This window comes from Osmerus mordax, chromosome 9, assembly GCF_038355195.1.
Source record: "Osmerus mordax isolate fOsmMor3 chromosome 9, fOsmMor3.pri, whole genome shotgun sequence".
NCBI lineage: Eukaryota > Metazoa > Chordata > Actinopteri > Osmeriformes > Osmeridae > Osmerus > Osmerus mordax.
This window is the reverse complement of record NC_090058.1, coordinates 3,447,037-3,452,825: the sequence shown is the minus strand read 5'-3', so window position 1 is coordinate 3,452,825 and position 5,789 is coordinate 3,447,037.

Here is a 5,789-nt window from a genome sequence, read left to right as displayed (position 1 = left end):
GAACCGGAGCTTTTGGAGGGCTACAAGGGGGCCAGACCTCAGGAAGAACAAAAGACTGTTTAATTATTTTAGTCTGTTGTGTTTGGTTGTTCCCTCATTTTTTCAGCACCCAGCAATCACAGACAGTTGTTAGCTTAAGATTCAGGTTAGACTTGTTGCAGAAGACGCATTCTCTCCCTCCTCCCTCCCTCCCTCCCTCCCTTCCTCCTGTGCTCCTCCGCCCTCTCCTCCGCCCTCTCCTCCTCCTCCCACCTCATCCATACCCCCTTTCACCCTACATCTTGATCTGTGTTTCTTTTAACATGACAAGCAGCATTTGTCTTCAAGGTAATCCCCCTATCCCTGCCTCCCTCTTTCATTCTCTCTCTCCATCCCTCCCTTCTCTCTGACAGGTGTATTCATTCAGGAGGCACTTGAGTCACACAATGGCAGGTGCACGTCTGTCTAATCCCAGTCCTGCAGGGCCAATGCTGGGCAGACAGTGTGCTAGCATGACACAGCCTTTCACTTAGCAGCCTTTAGGAAGACCATAGCTGGGTAGATAGTGTCTCTTTGTACTATACTATTCACTTTACAGTAATTCAATCATATATTCCCATTACATTGTCAGAATTCCAGCCATTCCTTATCTCACTTAAATACCAAGTCCTTCACCCTATTAATTTCCTGTCTTCTAGCCTTGCTATTTCACATCAACATTGACAATATTAAAACTAATGATCAATTCACTGTACAAGCTTTCAACGGCTTTCAGACACATCCAAACACATTACATTACAAAGGAACATTTTGTAGCTTGCATTCATAAAGGAGAATATCTTAGCCGAGCATCGTTTGTAGCCCTGGATCAATCTGTGATTGACTAACACAGGATACATCAGCACATTGCATTCATACTCCGGTCAAACCCACTGATGTCATCACACCTCGTCTTAGCTTTTCTGTCATCGCGGAGTTGGAGGCGTCTCCTGGACACAGAGAGGAGGATCTCCTTTGACTTGAAGGCAAGCTGGGGCATGCAGACTGAAACTGGGTGCAACTCTCGACACAAGGGGGGGGGGGTGGAGAGAGAGACAGAGGGATGGGAGAAGCAGGGAGAGGGCTGGAGGGAGGCAAAGAGAAAGATAGAGAGATGCAGAGAAAGAGAAAGGGAAAGAGAGAGGTGGAGAGAGAGTGATAGAGGGAGGGAGAGAGAGAGTGATGGGGGAGGGAGAGAGAGTGATAGAGGGTGGGAGGGAGAGAGAGAGTGATGGGGGAGGGAGAGAGAGTGATAGAGGGAGGGAGAGAGAGTGATAGAGGGAGGGAGAGAGAGTGATCGAGGGAGGGAGAGAGAGTGATAGAGGGAGGGAGAGAGAGTGATCGAGGGAGGGAGAGTGATAGAGGGAAGGAGAGAGAGTGATAGGGGAGGGAGAGAGAGAGTGATGGGGGAGGGAGAGAGAGTGATAGAGGGAGGGAGGGAGAGAGAGAGTGATGGGGGAGGGAGAGAGAGTGATAGAGGGAGGGAGAGAGAGTGGTAGAGGGAGGGAGAGAGAGTGATAGAGGGAGGGAGAGATAGTGATCGAGGGAGGGAGAGAGAGAGAAAGGGATGGAGGGAGGAAGAGAGAGGGAACAGATGTAAGGGTTACAAGAAACAAGACAGAAACAGAGAAAGGAGTGTATGAACCTCTGTGAGTGTGTGTGTGTGTGTGTGTTAGCAGCTAGTGGGCTTGTTCAAGGGCTGGCTCTCTCCTGAATGATCCTGGAGGTGTATCAGGTGGGGGGGGGGTGTGAACTAGTGGTGGTCTGAACATGTTTCTGCTTCACTTGGGATGATGAGGCAACAGCCCCTGGAAAACTGTCTGACTCTACTATCCCACGGGAATATGAGAGCTCATCCATGACAAGAGAGACAGACAGATGGTGTGGGGAAAGTTGGAATGGCGGAATGATGAAGAGATGTTTATCATAAGTGAAGGGATGGTGCCGCATGCTCTGTTTACATGCTCTCCTTGTCTATCTGACAATGTGACGAGAGAGTAAAACAAGCGCGCGCACGCAAGAATTAAATTAACTCAACGTGAGAGTCTTCTCATCTACAAGAGAGAGACTTGTAACTCTTGGTGTCAGATTCTACGTGAGTTTTACTGCCTGAACTCTGTGCCCAGCAGAGATCAGGAGATTGAAAGCTGATGATCAAAACTGCACTTCTATAGTACTGGCAACCAACAAAGACTTCTATCTGCAGAGAGAGGGCTGGGCCCAGGCTGAAACCAGCTATGGAGATGAGACTGCTCTCTGGGTGTGTGTGTGTGCGTGTGTGAGCCTTCTCCCTGACATATTCCTGTAGATTAGAGGTGTAACCCCCTAATACCAGGGATTAAGTGTGTAGGTGTGTGGTTAAGGTTTGATGAATTCAGCCCAGAAGGAACAATGTATCTCAAGTCACGTTTATGTATGTTGGATTTATATCCAATCCATCGCATGGTTACAGTGAGACCGCAGGCATGTTCTCTGACATATTAAACATGTGTGTGTTGTGTTCTGTGTACCATCTGTCATTGGATATTCAAGTAATCTTATTGCTCAGATACTCTCTGTCACCTGAACTCAAGGTGCAGTATCACCTTTGTCTTTATGTGTCTGGCTTTATACTATTGACTGGCATTACTTTATTATGGTTTCTGTGTGTGCTTGTGTGTGTGTGTGTGTGTGTCAGGTGATGTAGCGACGGAGATATTTGAGACGGTTGTGTGTAACATATAAGTGTGTGACAGGAGGGATTATCTCCCGTCTCCATCTCTCACCTCTACCAAACTTCTCTGGTTCCTGCACGTCTGCTGGTGTTGTCTGATCCCTCAGTCCTGGTCCACTACTGAAGGAGGGGGAGGGAGGGAGGGAGGGAGGGAGGGAGGGAGGGAGGGAGGGAGGGAGGGAGGGAGGGAGGGAGGGAGGGAGGGAGGGAGGGAGGGAGGGAGGGAGGAGGGAGGGAGAGAGAGAGAGAGAGAGAGAGAGAGAGAGAGAGAGAGGGAGAGGGAGAGAGAGAGAGAGAGAGAGAGAGGGAGAGAGAGAGAGAGAGAGAGAGGGAGAGGGAGAGGGAGAGAGAGGGAGAGGGAGAGGCAGAGAGAGAGGGAGAGGGAGAGAGAGAGGGAGAGAGAGACAGAAAGGCATGCAAGGAAAAGAACGAAAGAGAAAAAAAAGACAGAGGACACAGAGAGAGAAAGAGAGAGGTTAACAGCTGTGATGGCACCAAAGAGGAATGACCTAAAAACCTAGCCAAAATGCAAATACATTTTTACCTTTACCTCAGGGTTGCTCTGTGAACAACTTGGACAGGAATTCCTTGTCTGAGGGTTGAGGTTGGCTGAGGGGCAGTTCTATGGGCGTAGGTGAAGCCCTCTGTGACATTGCTTGTAAAAAGGGCTATACAAATACATTTTTATTTGATTTTTTTTATTTGATTTAATTCCCATTGTCATTTTGCTATAGGCCTGTCATGATCCTACATTCCTGTCATAGAGCTAGGTCTGTCATGGTCTCATAGGTCTGTCATGGTCTCATAGGCTTGTCATGGTGCAATAGAGAGTGTGGGATGAAGGAGTCCAAACGTTTTCCAGGGCCTGTTGCATCATACTCATATCTTGGGAGTCAGGCGGCCCGAGCGGGTTAGGGAATCGGGCTAGTAATCCGAAGGTTGCCAGTTCGATTCCCGGCCGTGCCAGCTGACGTTGTGTCCTTGGGCCACTTCACCCTACTTGCCTCGGGGGAATGTCCCTGTACTTACTGTAAGTCGCTCTGGATAAGAGCGTCTGCTAAATGACTAAATGTAAATCTTGCCCTGACCCAGAGCACCCACTCCATAGCCCCCTTCTCTGGTCTCCATGGTTGGGCAACACCGTTTGTGGCCTAACTCCCCTGGGGCATGAACTGTCCCCACCCCTCCCTTCATTTCCACATATCCTCATCTGCCCATAGACAACCCCCTAAAATGTTTATGTGTGTTGCAATGTAGGGCCTTTGATATGTATACTTCTGCTAGTGAGGGGGAGGGGAGAGAGAGGAGAGGAGAGGAGAGGAGAGGAGGGGAGAGGAGAGGAGGGGAGAGGGCTTCCCTTCACCACTTGCTTTCTCTCTAAAACAAACACCCTGACTGCCAGGATCCTCCACATAGACCTCCCTATTCACCTGCAGAGGTTAAAGCACCTGTCTCGGGTCAAGGAAGGCTTAAACAGTCCCACCTAGCCTCTCTCCCAACTCGAAATGACTCACTAGTTCTCACTATCACATAACACAAGTGATGAACATTTTTTAGTTGTAGGTAGTGATCGAGATGTTATTGTCGCTACATACCTAAGCAATTGAGATGTTGGATTGTAGTATTATTGTAGCATTGTTGTAGTACACTGAAGTATGATTTTAGTTGTTGCCTATTGAAAGGGTTAGTGTTGCTGGGAATCGACGCAGCAACCTTCTTATTACAAGCCTGATTCCCTAACCGCTCGGCCACCTGACTCCCTTCTGATCCTCTGATCCACACTTCTGATCCTTGATCTTCCACTGCACTTGCCTACATGCACTGTTCCCACGTCAGTTTGGAAAAATGAATCAAATGCGACGTGGTGTGTGTGTGTGTCATTGTATGACTATGTAAGCCTGTGTTCTGCTCCTCTCTTTCACCAACCGTCTCTGGAGGAGGGGATCCCTCACTGAATTGCTCCTCCCAAGGTTTCTTCCATGTTTTCTCCTCCGGTGAGTTTTTCTGGGAGTTTTTCCTTGTCTTCCATGACGGTTTAGGTTGGTTGAGGGGCAGTTCTTTGGGCGTATGTGAAGCCCTCTGTAACATGCTTCCGTGTAAAAAGGGTTATACAAATACATTTTGATTTGATTTGTGTGCTGTCACGGTGAGGAAGCAGAGTGTCTGGACAGACGAAGAGGACAAAGACAGAGGGAACAGAAGAGGGAGGTGTGGAGGGAAGGTATTTAGATCTTTCCCCCTAGCTAAGGGTATCAGGTGCACAGACTGTTCTAAAGTCAGAGACTGGTTCCCCTCAGGCTTCAGGATCCTTCTGTAGCCTGCAGCTCACATACTCCATGACAAGCCTGGATTCTGAAGAGAGATGGATAGAGCAGGCAGACAGATAGCTGTGGCCTTTGCTCAATCATTTGCTCATTTATGTAAGCTGAAATAAATCTTCAGAAAACAGTTATTAGTTTTCATTTGGATGTATTGTCGACATTTTAAACCCCCGACACGCATCAACTCAACGATTAGCTGAAAAGATGAAACCTATGGTGGTTCTGACAAACACAGCAAGGGGTTGTCAACTCACAGGGATCTCAACTTTGGATATTTGCTAAATAGGTTTCGGAAAAGTTGCTCTTATTAGCTCAAAATCTATGAGACAGACAGGGAGAACAGGAATGTTCTCCTGCCTTCGAACCCCTAACGTTTGGATAAAAACCTCAACAAAAACCAAGTTTTAAACGACGACAGTGTTCCAGATGAAGGGTCTGTGGACACAGAAGGAGTGAAGACAGAAGGAAGAGCTGAGCGAAGGAGAGACTGAGCGGGAGGAGAGACGTGATGAGAGAGACCCTTCTCAGCGGAGCTGGGGCGTAGAGACTCCGCTGACAAGTGTTTGTGTGCTCGCATGCACGACCACATACACACACTGTGGAGGAGACACACATCGGCATGCGCACGAACCACATACACACATTCTGATTGAATCCTATTTCTCTCTCTCCCTTTTCTTTCTCTTTCTGTTTTTTATCTCTCTCTCTCTCTTTCTTTTTTTCCCCCTTCCTCCTCC